The sequence below is a fragment of the Camponotus vicinus genome, unplaced genomic scaffold (assembly GCF_025532165.1).
Source record: "Camponotus vicinus isolate PSW18456_S1 unplaced genomic scaffold, iyCamVici1.0 SCAF_10, whole genome shotgun sequence".
In the NCBI taxonomy this organism is placed as follows: Eukaryota; Metazoa; Arthropoda; class Insecta; order Hymenoptera; family Formicidae; genus Camponotus; species Camponotus vicinus.
The window spans coordinates 3140487-3166516 of NW_028141946.1; the positions used below are offsets into that span (position 1 = coordinate 3140487).

At 40.6% G+C, this 26030-nt stretch overlaps 1 protein-coding gene and 1 long non-coding RNA gene across 8 annotated transcripts in view; one reads left to right on the forward strand and one right to left on the reverse strand.

Moving 5' to 3' along the window:
* Positions 1–26030, reverse strand: part of Cut (homeobox protein, cut) — a 138606-nt gene that overhangs the window by 91136 nt on the left and 21440 nt on the right. The window lies entirely within an intron of this gene.
* Positions 1–26030, forward strand: part of LOC145960609 (uncharacterized) — a 546781-nt gene that overhangs the window by 22179 nt on the left and 498572 nt on the right. For all 3 annotated transcript variants that reach the window (XR_014435418.1, XR_014435416.1, XR_014435417.1), the window contains exon 3: positions 9743–9781. This is a non-coding gene — a long non-coding RNA (uncharacterized LOC145960609). The remainder of the gene's footprint in view (positions 1–9742; positions 9782–26030) is intronic.

Consider the following 26030-nt stretch of genomic DNA (forward strand, 5'->3'; position numbering starts at 1 on the left):
AAACACATAGCGTTTGCCGAAGGCGCGGCGTGTATTATGATTAAAAATGTTTTTATTCCTCGGTAAATCATTCGACACCTTCGATCTCGACTTTGCAGGCTCAAAGCCGCTGCGATAAAAATCGAAATCAATCTCCAATTGTTATTCTTTCATTATCGATAAAATATCAGATCACGCTGTACACTCATTGATACAAATGCTAAATTAATTAGAGTAATTTGACACGATTTAAATTCTGCAATCTGTTTGTGTATATCTGTATTTACTTTTCTTCGTATTACCATTCATTTTATTATACTATTACTGCTACATATTAAACAATATCTCTTATAAATGTTCGTTAAAAAGTTAATTATTAATTAATTAATAAAATTAGATTTCAAATATTTTTCACCGACATCTATTTTAGCATAGATTAATATTATTTATAATATATATATATATATATATATATTTTTATTATGCATATATGTGTATTGTGTGTTTCGTATACATATATCATGATATCAGTTATTAATCGACTACGCAAAATATCAGGTTAACAGAATTATTTATGAAATTCATTGAATCAAAACGAAAAGATCGATATGAAATTAATCTCATATCGAATCCCAACGATCAATTCGCAGAATGTACGCATACTCTGGTGTTCCGGCGTGGGTGGCGGCACCCTAAGACCTTTATCTAATGAGCATCTAGTGACACCTAAACACTACGGAATCAACATCAAACAACATGCCAGTCGATCTTCTCTCTGTAAACACATTCAAGTATTGTATTCGCACACATTGCATAAGCGTGTAATTGTGACAAGCAAGACATTAATAAGGGATGAGAGACGCGATATGATAGTGATTGTCTAAAGGTGACTTATGAAAAACGATCCTTATATGTGAGAAAGAGAGAAAGAGAGAGAGAGAAGAGAATTCGTAAAACAATTTGTCGATTTTGATTTCAAACTATCGATTTAATCTTATTACGCAATCTTTCAATTCAAGACAATTTGCAATTTTTCAAATAATTCTATTTATTGAAACAATAAAAATTAAAAAAAGTAATTTTCTTATAATTATTCTACAATAATTAACAAATATAATCAATAATAGAATTTGATATTAAAAAATGTTATTTTTTTAAGCATGTTTGCTTACTATTGTTATAAATATTTTTGAGGACAAACTAAAATTGGAATTTAAATGCGATTAAATATGTGTTTGTACAAAAATGTATATAGGTAATAAAATGTAAATTTAACGATGTCATAATTAACGTTAAAGATTGCAGTACATGTAACTAATATGCACGCTTCTTCACGGAATTACAAACCCGTCCCAAATTTGCGCGGCCACAAACGTGGCAACCGAAGATATTGCGAGATAAGCGTTTTGCAATTAGCGGGATATGCTGCAGCTGCACTCGGGAAAGAAGTGCAACGTTTCCTTAATAAAACGAATTTTGTGCCGGTTGCCTAATGCACCACTGACGACAGAGTAACGCCGTGCAATGTGTAATAATAGCTCTTGCCGTGTTGGCAAATAACGTTTAGCGAGATAATTAATATCGTCCTATTTGGCATAATATTATTTAGCATAATATTAGGCGTACAAAAACGTAGGATAGATAACTGTAATTTTGGTTATTACATCGACAGCGAAGCGGAGCGAGAAAAAGATCCTATATAGAAGGCACAAAATTTATGTCAGTCGTATGTTTTTTCATAAAATATTTTTGTATCTCTTAAAACACTTTGTATTTTGAAGATATTCAATACATTGATCTATATAGATTCATAAGTGTTAATAAAGTCGATACAATTTCTCTGTAAAAATTAAAAAAACAAGAGAAACTGAATACATATTTGAGATCTCTAATAAATCTGTGAAATTATTTTATAAAAGAATTATTAAAATCTTTTTTTTTAATACATTAGAAATTCTAATTGGATGAATGTGCGTAGATACGTGAATTATTTTTACGCCATAATTTTTTTTCGCGAGATTCCAATGAATGGGATTCAAAATTTTTCGTCACACATTTTTACAGTGAGTTTAATGTTTTTTAAGTTTGTTGACTGTGTCAAACTACTAAAAATATCTGATCATCGAATGAATATATCGCGCAAGAAACGAGAGTTATCGATATGCGAGAGAAGCTTAGGATGGGGGAGCTAGAGCAGGAGAGAGAAAGAAAAAAAGAGGGAGAGGGAGAATAAAAAAAAACAGAAAAAACAGAGAAAAAGCGCGGAAGAGAAAGAGGATGAAAACCGCTGACGGCGTCAGGTGCAACGCTGACCCCGACACGTCGCCTGTCAAATCTCTATTTACCGAGCGACCAAAATGACCAAACTCAAACGAACGGCCCGATTCCGACGGCCGACAGCCAATCATACGCCGTCCGGACTTCGACGCTTTTCGTTCCCGGATTTATTCGCCGGCGTAACATTTTCATCGTGGATGCAAATCGAGAAAAATCCCGCCCCCGGAAGCGTGCCGGCCCGCAACGCGACGAATTTCGCGCAGCCGTTAAACCGGGACGAATTATATGCGAAACATGGAGATTTGCGTCACGGAAAAATATTAGGATTTTTATTCAACCCCCGCCGACCATGCTCGACGATTAACTTGGTTGATACCAGCTTTTCGAGAACGTTAATCGCGTAAATCAAAATGAGAAAAACACGAATGACAGCACACATGTTGCACTTATAGTCTCTATTTCCTTGAATCATTCATTGACACATTGATATTTGTAAATTTACTAGCAAAAAAAGATTACTTTTAGCGATTAATTAAATCACAAATTACACACAATTTCTTTAAATCACAGCGTGTATAATATAAAATTTTACTTTATTATTATTTTTACATTTAATCATAATTTTGCCATAATTATTTTTATCCGGAGACTGAAAACTATTGATCAAAATATGTCGTATGGTTTCCTTCAAGATCTCTTGGTTCACGTGACTTTACAGATGCAAAGCTTCTCCCCAAAAATATAATTCAATTTCTGAATCACTGCTGTATTTTCTTGAACACGATCGTCGAACGTCGTTCGAACTTCGAGAAGGCGAACGATCTGCATGGTTTAGCGAGCAGATACTCTGCCCGCTCTCTCAGAGAGGCCTAAAGAAAGGTCGGCACGAAACATCTGTTTGACATCCCTGTTTGTCAAGGCGTGACTCGGCACTTGCGGCGTTCTCATACAAAAGCGATCTACGGCGCTTGACGAGCGATCCTTTCGTTTCCTCGGTAGTCGATGACGTTACGTACGATCAATCTATGAACTCGAGCCATTCGTCTGCAATTGCGCGTGAAAATCGTAAACAAAAGTTATCGGGCCGACCCGAAGGGCAGAAGAGAAGCGTGTCTGCAGGCAGATGGTAAAAAACGCTAACTTGCAACTTAGAATAAATCGTTAAAAACTCAATCATTTCAGGGGAACTATATATGCGTTATAAGTTCGTAATCTCGTTTAAAGATTTCGATCTTATCAACGATAAGGATAAATAAACACGATAAAGAATAATTGAAAAAAAATTAAATTATTAAATTAATTTATTCAATAAACGCAAAGTAAATTTTGAGATTCATTTTTATAACAAATATTTTTCGATTCATTTTCTCAAAACTATTATGTCGGTACAAGTTTCATATTTTTGTTGTGTGTTAAAATACAAAAATTCCAAATTTCTAACAGTTTCAAAGAAACGTTACGGATTTTTTGTATATTAATAGAGAGTAGATGAATGAAAAGGGAAATAGAAGGTAATAAAGGGTTAAAAGGTAAACTTGGCTTGTAGGGCGTCTAGTCTAACTATTGTGACACGACGCCAGCGTGCCTTTGTACTACGACAACGACGAGGTGGAACTTCCGTCGCGGCGCACGTGGATCACTTGTTGCTGGGATGTACGTTAATCCTATGTAGAATCATGAGCTATCATTTGAAGCTATCGAGTAAACTTCTCTCATGATTCATTCCGTAAATTATTCGAAAATTATGTCGTTTTTTGATAGATAAAAATATAGCTTTTTACATTATTACTTTAATATATTTCAAAAGTTGAATTATTGAATTATTCTATGAGAATAATCATTCTACGAGAAGATATTAATCGATATAAATTTTAATGTTAAGCAAGAGTTATACACCTATTAACTTACATTTATGCAAGATTTATACTATCATTAAATCGATATTATAATTATTAAATATACAGATAGATGTTATATAATTAATATTGAGAGGGAAATCCGATAATAACACCCCAAGTTAAAGGAAACTCCATTACAACTTTCGAGATCTGCTGCATAAATAATCCAATAGGCATCTGTCGCGTCGCGAAGAGTATTTCAAAATCGACAACGAAAGCAAAACGAGAACCGAGAGAGACTCGCACATGGTCTCAATCTTGACGAAGATACCCACCAGAAAAATCAAAGGGGGGTGACAGACATCTCCGAAAATTGGATTCTCGTATTCTTCGGATTGCACCGTCTCGAAAGACGCGCGAGCTGCAGCTGAGACGTATCGACTGCACGTGTTTCTCTCGAATCCGATCATCGTCTAAAGCCATTTCCTCTCCGTCCACCCCAGCGGGAGCTTCTGCTTTTTCTCTTTTTTTCTTTTCTTGTTTTTTTTTTATACGCGGCGCTTCTCGTCGAAGCCCAAGGGGAGAGACTAGTCGAAGAGTCCCCCCTCGCGTCTAAAAATATTTTTATGGAGCCCCCGCTGCGATTCCAGGCGAGTGTCGCGGCTGCGCCTAGCTTCTGTTTTGATGTCCTCAGCGCGCTGCATCGGCTCACCCCCGAATGGGGCCGCGATTGTAAACCGGACGGAAGTCCCCGGCTATTAGTGACAAAATATGTGTAATATTTCCGGCGTACCCCGCATGTCGATACCCCCATTAGTTAAACGTACAGCGTTATTTTCGCGTCACATGCTTATACGATCAACAAGGATAATATAAATTCAGTTGACAAAATTGCGCGATAATGATTTCTTTACGATATTATAAAGTAATCATCGATTAAAATAATATAATAACGTGATAGATACTTTTACTGTCATTTTGATCTATTAATTTTGCTATATGAATATTTTATCGCAATAACTTGTGATATAAATTGCAAATTAAACAGTCTCCGTATTAATTTAGCTCGTTTTATAATTCGTTATTATTGATTACTGTAATATATAATTGTACTATATAGTTAATGAAACTTTGCATATAACATCGGATTGTGCGTATATTTCGCGACTGAATTTCAAAATATGTTTGGCGTTCGTAAATCGTTCACGTACATTTCACGTATATGGCTCCAATAAAATCTGTCATTCGTTAAAATCTTCTCGAGCGAAGAATAGCACAATTCGTCGATCAATTATTTTCGTCGAAGCTACCAATCATATTCGATATTGCAATCTATGTTGTCATGACAAAATTATCATTCTTACTATAAAGCATCTATCGAGATGCATCAATAGCGGTACCGCGAAAATAGCACTTTGACATTTCGACAGTATAAACAAACATTTCGAATTATATTTTTCGTCATATTTCGAGTTTTATTAATCAATTAAGTTTACTCAAGTTACAATTCAATAATTATGCATCTCTCTCCCTCCTATCTTGATATATGCATCTACTTTTTACACTATTATTTTTTAAATAATATTGAAAATAATAAACGCTTTTTTTTTCTTTCACACACATGGCATAATTAATATCTCTGTGCTTTTTTTGAAACCGATCAATTAGGGATAATTTGTTTCGATACAATAATCTTATATAAAAATATAGTGCACGCCTACGATTCGCGTGTGCGCGCACGGTCAATACATTCTCGGCGGTTCTTGGTGCGCGCATCCGAGCGCGAATATAAAACGCTCGTGCACCGAGAGATAAGCGTATCGAGATAAAACCGTACAATATCATTGGTCGGAGGTCTCCCGCGGCCCTTCTACCTCGCCGGCACCTTCCTATCCGCGTGCGCCGGCCTCACACTTACGTATCGGCATCCGTGGGTGCCGCATGTCAAGTATCCATCGCGAGGCTCGACACGTACAAGATAATCAAAGCATATGTAAATAGAAAAGAATATGACACGTGTGTGCGTGTCTCAATAATCGTTCATCGGAAATCAAACAAGTTCTTACGAATAAAATCCACGAGAAATAAAGATCCGAAAATATTGCGTATAATTCCAAACATCTTAATGATTAAAGCGTTAAACGTTTCGTCTCTCAATGTTCAACGTGCATAGAAGATAAGAAAGGTTACTCACACACGAGCGCACCGGCATAATGTAGGAGAAGAGGGGAACGCGTTAGAACGAGATAGAGACAATCTCGATGATATAGCAGCGGATACAGCTCGCGACGTTGCAGCTGCATCCCTCTTCCTCCGTCGCATCTATCTATAACCCTGCTTCCCTCCTCTTCCCCACTCTTCTCTTTCTTCTTCGGAGACGCGCCGCACAAAGTTAAAGTGCTCCAAGTGTGTTGGTGAAGGACTCGATCTCCGCGGTCCTGAGTTCGATGCCACGGCACACACCGAGAGAGAGAGGAGAGGGAACGTTATAGAGACGGAGAGGGATGCAGCGAGATCTGCAGGGAGGAAGGGGACGGGGGGGACACGGCAAGCAAACGGGAAAGAGCGAGAGAATGAGTATCACGGGTACCGCCCCCTTTTTTAAACCACGCCTACTCTCGATATAATATTATATCCATCTCTCCACCACCTCCTGGGTGTATGTGGTGTCTCGCCGTCTCTCTTTCTCACAGTCGCCTCGCTGTACACGCGCACCGATAGATACGTTTATGTGGGACGCGCACACAGAGAGCGCACGCACGATACAATGCGCGTATTTGTCACGATAGTTCTCGCGCGCCAAACCCGCGTCTCCCCCTTCCTTTCCCCTCTCTATCACCATTTGTGGCCCCCTTCCTCTGGCGCGCCAGAATCGTACTCCAACTCCGGCGGCTTCCCCCCTCGATATAGTTGACCCCTCTCGATTCGCGCGGCCACTCTTCTCGTCGAGCGTCTTTTCTCCGATAGCATCCGCAGTGTCCCGCATTTAACGACGCATTTTTTTTCGCATCTTTAATCGAGATGAGACGATTATTCGATATCCGATGAGCATTTTCGATCTCTGATACTTTTTCTAACGCATGTATGACATAATTTCTAACACCATATTGTTTCGTATTAAATGTAACGACTTTTATTAATGGTAGAATAATTTACATTTTAAATATTATATATATAATCGTTTTTTTATTTTAAACAACACTTATTTGATTTATATAGTGCTACTAGTATACTTATATATCCCGAGAGATTAATAAATTAGATTAGATTAGCTAAAGGAAAATGATTTCTCACCTCAAGGTCGTCCGATGTTTCCTCAGGTCTTTTCCTCCTTTTCTCTCGCTTATTCTGTTTGCTGCTCCTTTATGGCACTCACTCGCGAAAATATAGTTAATTACAATCGCGCGCACTAATCACGAAAATATGACAACCGCGCGGTACTTTATAAAGTAATCTCGACACTATAATCGCACACGAGGCGCATTTTATTTTGTATCCCGACAGTGTGAAAATCACGTTATACGAAGCCAGGATACGCTCATATTGAAAGATCACGTGATCGCATATTATCTCTCTTGCTAAGAAATAGTGTACATGTATACTAACATATGCATTGCACACACTTAATTAAGGTGTGATAATCGCGGAAAATGATAAATTATAATAATTCTAAAGAATGTAATCGTATTTGATATTTCCTAGTACTTATCAGATCTTATTACGTTCGAGAGATAACATACATTGACACACAGAGCGACCGACCCCACTTCACTTGAGTTTCACCGTGCGAATAAAAACAAGGTGACGAGTATAAACAATAGCGTGTCGCCGAATTTTTATGACGTATCATTCTATTATTTATATACTTATTTTTGTATCTGATATATTTTTGTATATTAATTATAGCATCATTATTCGCATGGTGAAAATCGAACGTGAAGATATAATGGCATCGTATTATTATATCTCGAAATATGCTCACAATTATTAGAAAATATCAATCGTGACGGTTTTTTTGTAATTATATATATTTCTAAAATTATATATATTTTATAATTATACATAATTATATATATTTTAAAAATATATTATATTTGAAAATATATTATCAATCCGTGCGATTAATCAATCGTAAAATGCGTGCGTATATTATTCGTTAGCAATAAAGAAATGTGAATTTTGTCATGCGATTTTTCAATGGATCGTAAGTTCGTATAACATAATTTTCCGTGATCTCACATCCACGACACGCATCTTATAATATTTTATTGTGACAGTGTGAAAATCACATTATACGAAATTACGATACGCTCATATTGAAAAATCACGCGATCTTATTTCTTTTGCTACGAAATAATATATTCTCATTTTACATGTACGCTTAAGACATGATAATCACGAAGTTTGACAAATTGTAATAATTGTAAGGAATGCGATACTATTTGATATATCCCGTCACGATCTTACTTCGCTCGAGAGATAACTTACACTGCGCAGAGAGCGTCTGACGTCATTAACCTACGTTACCCCCACCCGAATCTTACCGCGCGGACAAAAACAAGGTGACGAGTATAAACAACGCGCTGCCGAATTTTTGTGACGTATAGCATTCTATCCTTTTTTATGGTCAGTGTGTCGTCATTCGCGTAGTTAGAGTGAAGTGTGAAGGTAACGCTGTTACGTGTATCGTCGTATTATTATATCTTTCGAAATATAAGCATTAGGAATATACTTATAATTATCACAACCGTGATCACGTGTTCTTTCCAAAGTTTTTTATATATTACAATTAACAGAAATATTATCAATTCGCGATTAATCAATTGTCGTCGTAAAATGCGTATGTAATTCGTTAGCAATAAAGATAGTGTGAATTTTACTGTGCGATTTTTCAATGTGGAGTAGGTTATGCTATAGGTTATGTGAAGCTCACATCTCATAAAATAAAGTGCGCGTCGTACGCGATTAATCGGGAATACTCTATTAAATGTGCGACCGTTGTATCTTGATGATTACTACACGCAATTTGTAATTGAATATGTTTTCGCGAGTGAGTGCCATAAAGGAGCAAAGATTAAAGAGAAAAGGAGGCTCGGGGAAACATCGAATGATGGCAGAACAATTGCTATACATATAAATATACAGTGAGTTATTGTTATAATTTTATCAATCTTATTAATCCCTTGTTTATTTTCGATAATATAGTATTTCACACATCATTGTGATACGCAGTATATAAAATACTTTAGGTTTCACACATACATTTTGAAATACTTAACATATTTATAAATATTTATAAAATTATTATAATTATAAACATTTATATATACATGCATACGTACATATATATATTTAAATCATCATGTAAATGTGCATATTTCATTAAAAATGTTTAAAATTTGTTAATTTAAAATTTTTTAAATTCATTATTTATATAAAAATTAAATTTCTATTTATCATATTTTATGTGCAAAAGCTTATATTTTAAATAAATTTTTTCAGAAATTTTGTAATTTCTTTTATTAAATATTTGTTCAAAAGGACGAATAAGAAATTAATTGTGCGCAATAATTATTTTTTAAAATATTAATTATTTTCATTGCTTAATTATGTTCATTACTATACATATATATGTTTGTATTTTACAGATCAACGCTGTATTTTCTGCTGCTGCGCATCGTATGTCGGTGAGTGTTAAATGATTTTTATCTTCAATTTAAAAAAAAAAATCAAATTGTTCAGACGAATAATCTCAGGTGATAGGTTGCATTCATATCGCAAAAATGATCGATGTACTAGAAACGCCTGTATATATTTAAACGCAGATAACTTGGAATGGTTACGTTCAATTAAAGCGAAATTAAGCACATTACCTTGAACGAGACAACATACTATTGATTCTAAGATTATGTCTACTTGATAGTCAGCGATTTGCAAAATCATATTCAATCGTTCAAGTGATTTGATTAGTTATGCACATATTTTAGTTAGTTATGCACATGCTATATTTATAATCTTTTCTTTTTTCGAAAAAAAATACTAATTGAGAAAAATGTGAATATCAATATCTCTTTTTCTCTTTAACTATGAATTTTTGAACGTTGCGTTTCCGGACTTTCATCGTTCTTCCGCAAGTATTTTCGTTCGTATCGTAGAAAGACCTTGGAGAGATACATTCGAGCGAAAAGGAAAAATGTCGTCCCTCAAAAATACTCGTAAATCGTACGAATGCAATCGATACGTGTCTTGGAAAGTGCTCACTCGCTTGCCGAACGATCGGGCACGTACATATTAATCCGTCGGCCAGGCAGGAAACACGTAATTCGACGTTCTTACCACGGTGTCATCTGTCCATGGCAGCGTTTTACGTAACCCGGCGACTTCGCGATCCAACACGACGAGCGCGTCCCGTTTTTTTTCTTTCTAATTTTTTTTCTTTCACTCATGATCTTTTACTCATGAGCGGGGAACGTCGCTCATTTTTAACGCAACTACGATAAGAATGGTAGTAAATCCCGGGAACGTCTATTAGTATTCCGCCTGTTTGGCGATCGAACGATCCGCGGAATGAATGATTTTCCGCGATTAGCATTTCCGTGTGCTAAGTAATTCGGCGCGTCTGCTGGCCAACCGTTATCGCATCACCGATCCCGAATCGATGCCGGCGAAATTTATTTCCGACGTACGTGGATGAATGAGGCGTCTTGGATAATTGAATTATACTTTGAGCATCTCTCTGCTGGTTTTCGCTCTAACTCGACAATAATAATTATAATTGCGAATAATAAAATTAATAAATTATATAATAATCTTTTTACATTCTCTTTATATAAATAAAAATATTTATACAATATTAGCGTTCCTCATAATTCTCTGATAACATTTGCATTTTCGCGTCGCAACATTTCTTTTATTAAAGAAATTATTCGTACGGAACCTACTCGCGCGTTTCACTGTCATGCGGCGCGCAGTGTCCCTGAAACGTTCATGCACCTGTGTCGTATCCGTGTATCGAGTTAAAGGGGTAAGTAAAAGTGATGTTTGCAGACAACGTGTTTACGTGCTAAATGTAAAGTGGCTGACTCTCTCACCCTCTCTAACCGCCAGCGCACGGTAGCGCGGAGGATCGGTGAGGGTAGAGAGTGGCAGAGCCTGTGACACGTACGTGTGTAAACACGTGCACATTTAATGCCCATGTATATGTACATACGTAGGACGAAACCGTATCACGTATGCATGTGTGCGTATATATTAGCATAAGTCGAGTAAACGTTATACTCGACGATATATAAATGTAGCGCTGCTAATCTTTCAAACGACATTATTTATTCGCGCGTATATTAATGCTTCTGGAAGGAAGAGAGAGAGAAAAAGAAAATGCGTAGCATAGTGCGAAGATAAAATATTCATTCGACAATGATCACCTCCGTCTTGGAAATTATGCGACACGCATTTCGAGGGGAGTTGCGTAATTCCGATAAAAATGACTTCCGTAAAATTTCGTTTCTGAGAATATCGAGTGGCGTGCAAATCGCCCCGGCGAATCACCCCCGTGCATCGCGCGTGGTAACCACGTGGTGCGATTCACCCCTTTCGCGCAGCCCGCAACGCAGTCCCGTCTCTCTCGCTTCGTTCCCCCTCACGTGACGAGTGCAAGGGAAAAAAACAAAGAAAAAGAAAAAAAAAGACCACCGAAGCGCGGATAAAAAGAGAAACGGAATCGAACGGTCACCGTCCCACCGCAGCGGGTAGTACGGATCCTGTTTGCTAGAGGCAAACGAAATACGGAATTCCGTCGGGCGGAAACGTATCGTGCCGACTCTCAAAAGTGCCGCATCAACGTAATTATCGCGAATTATACTTGGCCGTTTCGCGCCGGTCCGAGTTTATCCATTCCCGGTAAACGATGAGTCAATTTCCGATCGCGATAGCAACAATTGCGATCGAATACGTTGGATAATCTATGATAGTTACTGGTTAATTCGTCATTTTGGTGGAATCAATTTTGACGCGGTAAATGCGCGAGACAAATTTTCCATATGGCAATTGCGACGATCATTAATATAGTTAATTCCTTTTGTAAACGATGCAAGATGAAAACGCGCAAACGTACAAGCCTATGATTGCAAAAAATAATCTAAAAAAAATTTTCAATTTTAATATCATGCTGTTGTATCGCGCACGTTAAATATATATATTTTTTCTCTGTTGCCAAGCGTCGTAGAAGAATTAATCGCGATTTTAACAGACTACTTCCGTTTTATGACACAACTTTCCAAATACGATTGCGACAAGAATCAAGGCGAACGAGAGTTGACGAAAAGAAAAAAAAAATTTTACACGCACGCGCGAACATCCGCGAGATCGTTCGAGCGAGAGAAGGCACTCTCGAATTTCCAGTTTTCGCAATCAGGCCCGAAGATACGCGATCATGCCCCGGTAATGGCGGAGGTGCAGTGAGGCATAGATCCTTTCTGACCTCCGTGCCATAATCACGCGTCAGAATGCATCAGGCAGAATCCCCTTCCCTCCCTCCACGACTACCCGATTCCCCCCTCGCTCCCCCCTATCGCCCTGCTTTGCGAGTCCCCTTTCCCTCTCCGCTCGCAGCGGCTCTCGGCAGGCCACGTCCGTTCGCAGATGGTGTTTTAAACGCAGCCATGAACTTGAAGACGTTACCCGTCCTCCTACCTCCCCCTGTCCCGCGTCCCCCCTTCCGCCGAGTCTCCCCTCGCATAGACATAATTCTCCCGACGATTTGTCTGTCGCATACTGCACGACTCCGCAACGTGGGAATCGCTTTCTTTCACGGACGCGTCGACTAACGTCAAGTTTATTCGCGGACCTTCGGTAATCATACCGTGAGGTCTTTTTATTGCTACGTGAGATTGGTTGTAGAGGCGAGTAATAATACGATTTGTGCGAGAGAAGGACGTAGCTCGGGCATCGCGATCGTTAGCGATAAACGTGGAAAGAAACGGAAAAGCGCACCCGCGGCTATATCGTACAAGTATGTACACACGTACTGCTTTCGCTCCTGTTATTCGTAATTATACCGATAATTTTTACCACGTCTTGTATAAATTCTCGCGATAATTTGATCGGGCCAATTACTCGCCTGCACAGTTTCCCGCCTTTAGTCATTAATTGCACGATTGACTTGTTTATAGTCGTGGAACGATCATTACTAAATTAACGATCGCAAAATAGCAACAATGTGCCGAAGAAACCACGTGATTGCGGTTATCGTCGAGTTGGAGATAATTGATTCCTGGTGCACACCTGAGAGATAATTAAAATGAACGAGACCACGTGCCGGAACCAATACCATTCTAAATGTTGCGGTTTACCATAACTTTATCATCCTATTGTTAAACAAGAGTTGACAAGAGATCGCAATCTCTTCTCCTTCCACGTCATGTTACGCTAATTAATTTACCCGATTCTGCCTCGAGTGCAGTTACGCTCAAAGATAAGTAAACGTCATCGTATCCGCGACGCGCGTTTCACGTGTGTCTCTTAAAAGTGTTGCCCGTGCACATACGATATATCGCCGGTGGACGCGAAGACGCTGAAAATGGATCGCGGCGATGCGGATGACGCCACCGGGTGTAAACACTCGCGACGAGGGAAACGCGCCGCGGATGATGTCGACGCGGCGACGATCTATATAAACGTTGAACCGGACGCATATTGCTCGTTAACACACGGCCGAGGATCACCGGTGAAGAACGGGTCTGGGCCTCCCCTCGTTGCCACTGATATATATGCGTGCATACGCGTGTCTCGTGCTCTCGTGTGCGCTCTCTCTCTCTCTCTCTCTATCCCTGTCCCGGAAAACCGCCTGCTCGCTCGCACGCGGAGATGAAGAAACGGACACTCGCGACGCGGCGCCAAAAAACGAAGCGCATTAGCCGTGAATGAACGGGCAAGGGGATACTAAACGACCTTCGTTTTAGACGTTAAAGCGAACGAGAAATCATGTCCCATCGCACGCAAATTTCTCTCTTTTTATACTCGTATAAATAACTTCATCCGCCTTAATTTTTGCAATCTGCTACAATGAAAGCGAATTAGAATTCGCGAATGTACGAATTTTAATCCCACGTATTAACTTGTCGTCTCTTTGTACCAAAGTCTCGCATCTGATGCGAATATTCATTTCCGAGATGTGACGGAAAAAAAAGAATGACCGTTGTAAGATTGAATGATGAAGTTGAATCTGGTTGAACACCCGGCTTGAGAAAAGTTACACCGTCGGCAAGGCGCTTGTCGGATGAACGCGAATGGTCCAACCGAAAGGAAAATTATTTAAAGTGAAAAAACTGCTCCCAAGGAGCCCTTGACATCGCGAGCAGCGATGATAGGAACTGGAACTTCGAGTGGGGAAAACCACTTCAAAGCCGCAGGCGCTAATTGGATTTACAACGAGTCAGTCCTCGGGACGTTCGTGGACGAAGTTTCGAGTAGCTGTGGAGGGCCGGCGAGAAATATGTATGTGGCGTGTATGTATGTACACGTGTGTGGGTGTGTATTTTTTTTCTTTGCGGAGGGGAAGAGGAGTAGAGAGATGCCTGATAAGTCGCCGGTCAAATGAACCACGGCGATGATTTCCTCGATTCGATTCTCGTTTTCGCTCTTCGCCATTTTATTCCATTTTTCGAGATTAACCAAATTTTCATGTGAAAATTTATATCGAAAATTTTGAAACGTTACAATTAATAATTACATCTTTTAAATGAATATTAGATTATTATTCGATAATAAAAAATAAGAAATTTGTATTCAGGCGCGTTACATATTGTATATTTAGGCGGTACTTAATTCAGACTACATTAACGCGAGTTAATAAAAAATGAAGATATCATCTTATTTTTACAAATATAGAAAATGTAGAGACGTCTTTCTCGGATCGTTCCGTCTGATACGTCAACAAAAGCCCGAAGACCCAGCGAAGGATATAATCAGCTCCGATTTATTTCAAGAGTCCGGCCGGGGATCGCTCCGACGACTCGATCGTTAGCGCGTACATTCGACGCTAATTGAAGCGAGAGAACCGAAGCGGCAATTAAATGATCTAAAACTAGCAAAGAGATTAATCACGGCGTCGCCTGCTTACCGGTGGTAATTAGAAAAGTCCGCTCATTAGGCGCGCCAATTAAAAAGAGTCGCCGGCGCGCGCTTCCGTTTGTGGAATAGCGCGAAACATGAGAATCGAATTGATTCGTCGTCGTTTAAAGCGCGTACCGGTAAGAACCCTCCTCGCATTCCGTCCTGGGCTTTCACACGCGCGTCTCGGAGACGAATCCGAACGCGTCCTACGCTACGCGCGCGATAAAAGCGAGCATTAGGTATGCGCTCGTATTAGCGCGCGTAAAATCTTTTATCCCCGGGGTTCGCGGTAAATACAAAGGGCGATCTATAAAACGTAAAACACGAGGAACGAAGGAACCGATATATTATCGGGTGGCTATATTCTCTCTCCTGCGTATATTCATTCGCGACGAGGAAGAAGTAGAAGAGAGACAGAGTTAGATCGGGCATACGGAGAACCAGTTTAGGGGGGACCGCACAATTCTTTTTTTTTTCTTTCAATACCGCTCTTCTTCATCGTCGTGTCGCGCATCCGGTATCCCGCGTACGTTTGCGCGATTTGCATAGACCCTGTCGCGTCGATCTGCATATCGGGTGTCGTTAAAATTAGACGCGGGGTACCGTGGGGCACCTCTGAATTCCCCCGCGGCCTTTCCCCCCTCCTCTTTCGATCCAACGGGAAACGGCCCGGCCCTTCGATCGTAAACGACGATTGGACGGATTGCCGAACTCGTGCAATTCGCGATAGCTGCTAAATCATGATTTCTGGGACGGGGAAGGGGAGAGAGGCAGGCAAATGGAAGGCACCGCGATTCTCAAGCTCTGCCTACCTATCCTAGCTACAAAGAGCCCTGAGGGTGAAATCTAATCGACATTTGATAGATCGTACCGGTTTCTTTCAAAGTACGTTACAAACGCGAATCGAAATAAATTACATCTCAGGGAGCGCGCGTTATTCTTCAATGTTTCAAAGTCGTAGATTTTTAAATGTATTTAAAAATGATAATGCTTTCGATACACAAGGCGCGTATATTATCGCCAAGATATTCAATCTTCAACTATTATGGCTCCTCTGCCATAGTGCATGCTTGACGGTTAAACTAAGTTTCCACAGGAGTAAAACGTCAAAATATTTCTTCTTCGTACATATACACACCCAAAACGCGTAGAGCAACGATTAATAACAACAGGGCCGCGCTACACACGTGTTTGCATTTCCTTGGAAAGTCTCGCACGTGCTCCGCCGCGCAAAGATATAAGTCGTCAACAGATACTATGCGAACATGCTGGAACAGGCAGCGGTATCAATTACTGTCGTCCAACATTGTAATCCAGATATGTAGACGTCACTTAAACCCAGCGCGTTTCTAGCACGTCCAATTGCGAATTTATTTAATCCCTTTTGAATGAGGACCGCGCCCCCTTTATCCGCCCTCCCCGAGTCACTCGTTTACAACCGGAAGCGGACCGCTGCTCGCTCGTATAATATCTGCCGCTCGAGAGACATTGTATCTCTGGGAGCATCGCGATTGAAATGAATGGTTACACGTGCTATTCGCCTCATCGCGTGTTATTTCGAGCTTCCTTGGAGGCTTCGGACTAGGTCGCCAGTCTTTCCCCCCTCTCTCTCTTTCCCTCCCTTCGCCACGTTCTCGTGTCCCCCTCTGATCGAGGGGCAACAACCCCCTTTACCCCGTTGAACCTTCCCGCGCGTCGTACCGGTTTTATGCGTTTCGGAAGCTGAAGAAACAAGAAGAGCGGATCCCCGATCGGGCGTCGTTAAGATAAGACGCGCCGCGACGCCGGATACCACCGGAAACGCTCTCGCGAGACAGAGAAAGAGAGAGAGAGCGAGAGACAAGATCGTGGACCCGAAAGTCATTAAGACTAAGCTCGGATAACGTTATACACGATAGTATACACGATGGTATACACAGTCAATATGTGTGCAACATTTGCTTTTCTTACCGACCCTTATCTAACACCTCCGGAAAACTTGGATCAATAATCTATTCTAATAAAACGACCGAGATGAAGAGACAATTTTTCTACCTTATTAATAATTTATACAGCTTGATGATAAATTTAGAAAATTTTTAGAAAAATTTCACAGAGAGACTAATGAATCTATAAGATTTATATTAATATTCCACAGGCAATAAATAAATTTTTCACATGATACGCGTTAAATATTGTCTTGTATCAACATATGTAATATAATATGACGTCTTAGGTATATTGTATTAAAATGATAAAAGAATCAATTTTAATTTTATCAGCGAATGAAAGGAAATACGCAGTCTCTTTCTCTCTTTCTTTTCTTCTCTTTTCTCTCGCGCATTACTTGATGGTTTATCGAAACACGCAATTTGCACGGTTGTTCGGTTAACGTGGTCCGCGCGCAAAAGGCTTTTTAATATAAGACGCGCATCCGTCTAGGACGTAATTACGACGCGTCGACGAGACTACACGTGCTAGAGGCCCGTCTAATGACCGCATGCCGGTGAAAATTAGCCGAACAAATATATCCCTCATTTCTATGCAACGTCGTTTACGTTTTATAGCTTATTTGAAATTTACATGATTCCGTGGTAAGAATCTCTGCCTCATCGATTTTTATTCTCATGGCCTGTACGTCATGTAACAGTAATACTTTGCGATGTTTTACGTATACGTGTAAATTTTTATACCTGTCATTTTGCGCGCATACACATTTATAAAGCAATCGAAACGGCGCGCTAAAACCAATGATAAACTAAATGCTGTCAATCAGGAAATTGAATCGTTATCGAGTATCGGATTTGATTATCAAATAATCTGGTCGAAACAATTTATCCGAAAAATTGGAAGTGAATATATACATACGTACACGCAACTAAACCATCTCGACACGAATCTAAACTACCGAATGTTAACGATTTTCGAAACGGTCTATAATAATAGTTTGAATAGGATTGAATCCTCATTTTAACAACAAGCTTATAAATTGTATTATACAACATAATCGAATTCGTTTAAATATAAATATCAATTAAATGATACCAGACACAATTTCTCTCTGAGAAGGAAACGAGATTCTTCCCTCCGTTTCGTCTCCCGAAAATCATCTCAAAGCGTCTCTCTAATAATAAGTTACACGTCCTTTCTCCGATTCTCGAGACACGCCGGACACGCCTCGACGGCGTTGATGAATCCGCTACGGGGGCCGTTAGAGACTATTGTTTCAGGCCTTTATGATGAGCGACAGAGGGCCATACCGCCCGTGCATACGTGTCACGCACGTATACCTAAACGCGACGCGTGATGCGAGCGCATTACGGTAATAGCGTATCCGCTACCGCGAATCGCATTATACCGGGGAGTTACCGCTATTTTCGCGCGGCCACGCTTTTGTGCTCTTCTCGAGTGGCGCCGCCGATCATCGTCGCGCGCGCGCGCGCACGTTCGCGAAAACGCCGCGAAAATGAGCGGCATCCGGCCGCTTAACGGGATTTATTACGCGCCGCGGGAAGAATGAGGGTTGCTTTCTTACAACGGCGAATTGTTTTTGAGCCTGACTGAGCTAACGGTGATGCCTTAATTGTATCGGCTCGATGAGGAATCGCACGAATGCGCGTTTGCCGGAACGAAGTCCATCGCGATAACGAGGTGAGAGATAGCAGCGTAATCGCTAATTAATTCCTGTTTAGAAATAGGGGCAAACATCTGTAATGTGACTGTGTCATAAAATCTAATTGAATTGTATATATAAAACAGAATCGAGTTATGTATGTATATATTCTATTTAAAGAATAATCTCCACTTTTTGTAAATTTCTTAATTTTAGTACACGGAGGAATCTTTATGGTATAAACTGCGTGAAAGCATATTCTCTTTTACAAGATTTATTTTAAATTATGTATTTAAATTGCGTACCAATATTTGAATAATTACAAGTTTGTATAAAATATCGTGATTTCTCTTATTAATATGTATTTCCCGATTACAAAAAATATATTGTAATTACTATTATAATATTTTCTCCGCGTACAAGAGTATTTTTATTTTAGTATCATGAGCTGTGATACTAAAATAAAAAATTGTACGAAAAGTTACATCGATCAGCTGTTTTTTGACAGATTCATATTAAGGTGCATACCTATTACATGATTATTTCTAGTAAAATTAGCATCCATCTGTGATTTCGAAGTGTGAAAACGTTCATATATAACGTGCGTCTTTGTAAGACAACTTATTTCTCCGACTCGGATTTTTCGAAGATTTATTGCAATTTGCCTTCCTACTTTCTTGCGAATTAACTCGAATGATCGCGCAGTACGTCGACACCGACCAATTTAGCGGTGAAAATGCGTCGGTTAATGCCGTAGTGCGCAAACGGAAGCACGGTTCAGGTGTTACTTATATCCTTTATCAGCATCTGACGGACGTTGAGACCCGGTGAGACGCCTCGTGGCTCATTGTCCACGTCCGAAACGGACGGTACAAGGTCGTATAAATATCAGCCGGCCATATCGCACATGTGTATCGCCAATTCGCGCGTAACCGACACCCGTCCCCTTCCCCCGCGACTCTGCCAACCTCCCTCTCTTTCTCCCCCTTCCCCTTGCCATTCCACACACGCAATTCTCGTTTCCTTTTGCCTCCTCTTAGACAAGTCCTCTTTTTAAACGCTTCGTGCCTCTTTTACGAGCGCATTTGCATCGTCGACTAAGACGGAGAACATTACGACGAAAACCGAGAGGGAGGGCGAACGAAGCGAGGAAAAAAAAGAATCAAATGAAGGAACGTGCGAACGGCATTGCTTAATAACCTGTGCCCGTCAATTCGCACATGCCGTGCGCGGAAAATTTTTCCACGGTGAAACTTTATTGTATAAGTATAAAGTGTATCGTAAAATGGAGCATGTAGTTTTGTAACAATGCATTATCAGGCGACTCATTCTGCGTTACGAAAATTTTACATTACGGTATTTCATACAAATTATTTAAAAAGAAATATATAGACAATATAATTACCTTCTAAATATAAGTCTACAAGTAGAGAGAAAAAGAGAAAATTAAATGAAAAAAATTAATAATTGGAAAAATTAATTATCAAGATCAGATTTCGAAACATCCTGTGCGCGCATTTCAATAGATATGTTTATTGATGGATATCGGATCAGTGCAATATCAATGCAACCAATTCACTACGCAGTTACGTGTATTACGAGCGACTCGAGTGTGTGCAACGCGTACGTAATTTTCGTCGATTCTAATTGAGTTACAACTAGAAAGCGCTCTAATTGAAAGCATTTCGTAAAAGGCGATGGCGTAAAGTTTCGCGCATCTTTGTGCGCCGTGTGATTTTCCGGCTTGATGCGGCGATTCTGGTTCGCGGATCGAAATCAAAGTCGAGCAGCGCTTTCGCAAGGAAAGTCTAATGGTTACCATATGATGTAACGCTAATGTTTAAACCTTGCAATTGCAATTATGGCAAACGTCTCGCGCGCTTCCTCCGAAGCGTAATTATTAGACATCAGAAGCTGATACAATTCAAACAGCCGAGTATCGACGATGCAAATAGATTACATAATTTTTTTTCTAAATTAATCTTGAGTGAATTTTAATTTAACTAGAATTTAAAATCAAATTTAAAATGATTATTGAAAAAATATCTTATTAAATAGATTAGAATATTAAGTAGATTAAAAATATCTAATAAATGATTACTTTTCACATCACCTTTACTCGAGACTTTTGCTTCATATTAAATCTTAGGCGACCTGATTCGAGCCAATAAAAATTTCATCGCACCGCGAATTGGGAAACTCTCGGGAATGCACCGACGCGACGCGTTTCGCGCAGTCGTTCGTATTAGATTAGTTTCTATTCGATTGGTCTCAATGCAACGCTTCCGCGGGGAATCGGAGGCGAGCGGGCCTCTCGCTGCAGCCAGCCAGCGAGCGAGCGAGCGGATATACAGAGGGAGTCGGAACGAGAGCTACTTACGGCCGCACGCAAGTATCCGCTTAATACTCGGTTCTGCTAGGTACACACACCGTCGAACGAACCGGCACACACATATAAGTGCGCACACAAGCGAGCGAGCTGGTGGGCGAGCACGCATAAATACGTACATACATACACATGTGCGCACGAACGTATCCCTTTCTCTCTCTCGTACGCGCAACTGAACATATATGTATATTTTCTCTCAGTGGTGTACTTACGCGAGTACTTAGCGTAGTACTCACGCCGATGCATAGATAACTTTGGCGGTGAGATGAGGAGAGGCGCGTTGAACGCCGAAGTGTTCGGAAATCGCTTTGCTTTATGAGAGTTTACACGAGCAGAGGAAAGGGAGAGAATAAGATATACGTTTGCACATATTTATGCACGCAACCAGTTACACTCGCTTCCCTTTTTTCCCCTCACTTTGCTCTCCCCCGCTTTGCAGAATCCACCGTCCGATAATCGAATTTGAGATCGATCTCGCGAGATAGGGCGGCTGACGCAAACGCGATAGTGACTGGGCTGAAGAAATGATTAAAATCGTAACGGAAACCATCAATGTCAAAAGGAAGAACGCGATGCGCCAAGGATTGTTTTATAATCGAAGCGTCTATAATTTAATATAAATTAGAGACATGCAATAACATGGGGCGCGAGATAAGCGTCCGTACGCGAATGTAGGAGGTAAATTAAATTTGTTTATCCAATTGGCATGCACCGGATCGGTACACCGGGCGTGAAGAAAGTTTGCACGAATTCGTCCGTTCGGAAACGAGATAGACCTTGCGATAAGCGCGTGGAGCAAGACAGAAATTCGATATAACACGATCGTCGTGCATGCCGCCGTTCGTTATCGATCGCCGGCGCGTTTTGCAAGTAACGCCTATCGCGCTGCGATAAATTTTCGCGGGCACGTAAGTATGTCTGCGAATCACGTGATCGCATGCGGCGTCGGTCGGAAAAAGAAGAAACTCGGAACGCGGCGCGCTGTAAACGCGATTGCGCGATACCGCGATAAATTTTACACCGCCATCGTCCGCATCGCGATGCCCTGACGATTCGTCCGAACTGTACTTTATCTCGCATATCTATGGATCGGATAACGTACAGGTACAGGTGAGTTTAACGGGGGAAAAATGAGGCTCCCCAATGTGTTGCACCGATGGTTGCGAGATCCGTCAGTAGTGTCTCGATAAATATTGCACGCAGTCGAGGTCGGTATTCGCTATCCTCGATGGACGGATAGAAATATCTCGGATAACGCGCAAAATTATGCATCTATATTCATCCGAACGATAAAACGTTTGCACTAGAGATGGGAGCAAATTAAACAAAAAAAATTGATGCGCATGTGAGATATACGTCCATCAAATATATTTCGAAAGATTTTATTTAATATGTATTATTTAATAGTACATTTGGTAAGCATGTTCCTAAAGGTATATTTATCCATTATAAGCGGAACAATAAAATATATAAACGCGATAATAATTTATAGCGAACCAGCACAATTTCAAAAGTTTCGGCCAGTTTCGGTCATTTCTCTCGAAAGACACGATCAGGAAAAACGCTTGTAAATAGCGTAGGGACAGAAAGTGGCAGCATTAAGCTTTTACAAAACGCGATATGTAAGATCTACACTCGAGCTAACTTGTAAAATTATGAAACGATATTCGATGATAAAGCGATCTAGGTGAAATGTTCATTGACCTCGAGGAAGAACAATTGCGGAGAAAGAACCTACCGGCGAATCCATTTGTCACTTTTGTCGCGTTATAATTAGAGTTTACAGAATTATTTAAGTCTCGAAATACTCGAATTAGCGATGCCGGAAAAAGATAGACTTTTATAGACGCGTTTAAAGTTATTAAATTAACTATAAGTTTAATTCTATTGTGTATTAATCTTCGAGATTCGCGGCATAAGTAGCATTAAAAAGTCAAATATATTAAAAAATATACTGCACGATTGTACAATTTAATTTCCAATATTATAATTTCGCGCAAAATGATGAAACTAGATTTAGAAAATTAAAATGTCTCCAATCGTAATATTAAAAGTAATTAATTTCTTATAATATTTAAATGTTTTCGAAATATATTCTCCTCTTGAAAAATTCAAAGTATACATATATGCACGCACAAACATATGCTGTATGGATTTCCCACGTGTCATCGTGTTGCCAACAGCAGACGGTTAATCCGGCCTCGGTGCACCACAGCGACCAGTGGTTTCCATGAATGAGTCCTCGCAACGTAACTTTCCCTTTACACTCGAGTGTGAAAAGTTGGCGTTGTACTCTCTACGCGATCGAGCGCGGATCTTGCTGCCGATCGAGAGCGAGAGCATCGACCGATTTTCGTAGTTAGACTTTTAATGCGATCGCGCTTGCGATCCGGTCCTAAAGTGGTGACGCAACGGGCGAACGGGACCCCAATAGGTCGAGATGAGAGCCATTGTATGGCAATCTTATAATTTAGACAATCACCGATCAATTGAATGGGCCTTTACTACTGTTATACATGCAACGGCCGTATACCGGCGAGAGTGAATGATGAATGAATGAAGGGACAAGACCGAATGAATGGACAGATAGTTGGCTCCGCTTAAACGTTCGTAAATAAGCCGACCGCTTCATTCAATTACTTTCAATCGCTTCGAGCCAATAGATACAATTTAGAAAAAAAGGGAGCCCGGGTCTGTTGTGTGTACAAGCGCGTCTTGCCACTTGCACTTGCTCGTCGTGAGTACCAGTGTCGAGAAAACGGGACAAAGCGCAGCAAGGAAATGTAGGATTTAGTTTATAAATTTCGAAATATATACGATCCAACTTTTATTACCTTTAGACCGCTTTCACGTACATCAAATATTTAATTACAGGAAATTTAAATTATCATATAATGACAGAATTTTTTAAACATTAGACTACCTTCGACTCGCGTCCTGTACACGACGATTTTCGCAAGACTCGAACGGATTCGTGGGTCATTTCGTAGCGTAATGGAACTGCGGTCGGAAAGAAAGGTAACTCGCCCGAGAGGACATTTCGCTATGTGCGCGCGCGCGCACGCTAATCCTTGGAAACTGGCTTAATTACAGCCGCGTCCGAAACAGGATAATGGGCTGGGCGCGTATATGGCTGTCTCGTGTCCGGCTAACTAGCGTCAGCTCGCCAAATCGGTTTATCGTTCGGCGAAAAGTTCCTTCAATTCTAACTGACTCCGTCTGTGCTCGCGATACCCAGCCCTACCAAAGTTCTCTACATTAGGCACTTGCGTATTACACCTGCAGTGGCGCAAGTCCGATGTCGCACCAACTTGCGGCCATTAATTAACATTCTCCCCTATCGTGCTCTCGAAAGTACATTATACGACTTCCGGGATTGATTTAACTTTAATCCAGTAGACGGGCATTGTTAACTCTACGATACGAGCGCATTTTTCCAATGTTATATGTATACCATTTCTCTCATTTGATATCACAATCTTATCTTATAACGTTCTTAATAATTGTTTGAAATGTAAGAACAATATCGAGAAAATGTATAAAAGTTAAATAAATGAAACAGATTTCATTTCATTAAATTACACATTTCCTTTACGAAACAATAATAAGAATTAAGTTGTACATAGCCATACGTCACAGATATTATTTTTATAACAACGTCAAGAATATTCAAGAGACGATAAATTAGATATTAGATCAATACGGGCAGAACATAGCATTTGCGCGGACTGTTGCACAGACGAGTGCAACAGTGACGCGATTGCGTACGATAACGCAATGCCATCAACGTAAAGCCGCAACTAGAATGGAAGAAAAAAATGCCTTATCTACATCAGTTACCTGATGTACGCGCATCGCATCGTTAACAACGCGTCGGCGCTTACGACACAAAGCGGATATTGTATGGTGCTTCGGTGGACAAGACAATCAATATTTATTTGTATCAATAACTCCACACTGACGTTATCTGCCGCGTCAAAGCGAGAGTGGTATCAATTATGACAAGAGCATCGAGAGAAATGCACGTCGAATAAATTCGGTGCGTCTCGTATCAGCCCGAGAAAGCGACGATTATATTGCCGCAACGAATAACGCAACGTCGTTGATACTTCGCTGACGTGCAGGAGCTCGCCCATCAATCGTCTCGATTACACGTTAGACGTCGGCAGATCTGCACGCGTACTATTCGCTCGTATCGCAAGTGCGAGTGCACCGTACAATCCGTTGACGGGCCGTTACCGCCCTCGTCGCGGCTCCGTCTCGTCGAGGGACGAGGGACGAGGGCGAGGGAAATCTGGAAACGCGAGATCTCGGAAAGCGGTGACGCGGTGACGCGATCGCGTCGACTTAATGGGCACTGGTGATTGGTAATGCGCCTGGCCTTTAACTTTCATACGCGAGACCGCGAGACCGACGTCACGTCCGGATGAATTTACATGCGTAAAACGAGAGGTCGCCGGGCACCCGCGATTGTCGATAGCGAGTTTCCTTTTCCATTCGATGACCGGATCCAGCCCGCGATCCTGCGCTGGACGGAGGATCTAATCGACCTCGATGATTAGCGGCCCGTGATGAGCTCCCCCCGCCCGCGTCCCGCGTCGATATATACGCGTGTGCAATGTTCGACAGGAGGACTTTAGAGAGAAAGAGAGATCACGGAGATCGTCGCGGATCAAAACCACGCGTGAACTTTTATAACGTAATATTCTATGTACATGTACGTATGTACTCTTTATGCGCGCTGGGACAAATAATAGGCAGTCATCGACCCTGCGTTTTATGTCGCTCCATGCCATTTCGTAAAGTGATTCGATATATGATTGCCCTATCCACTCAATGTCAA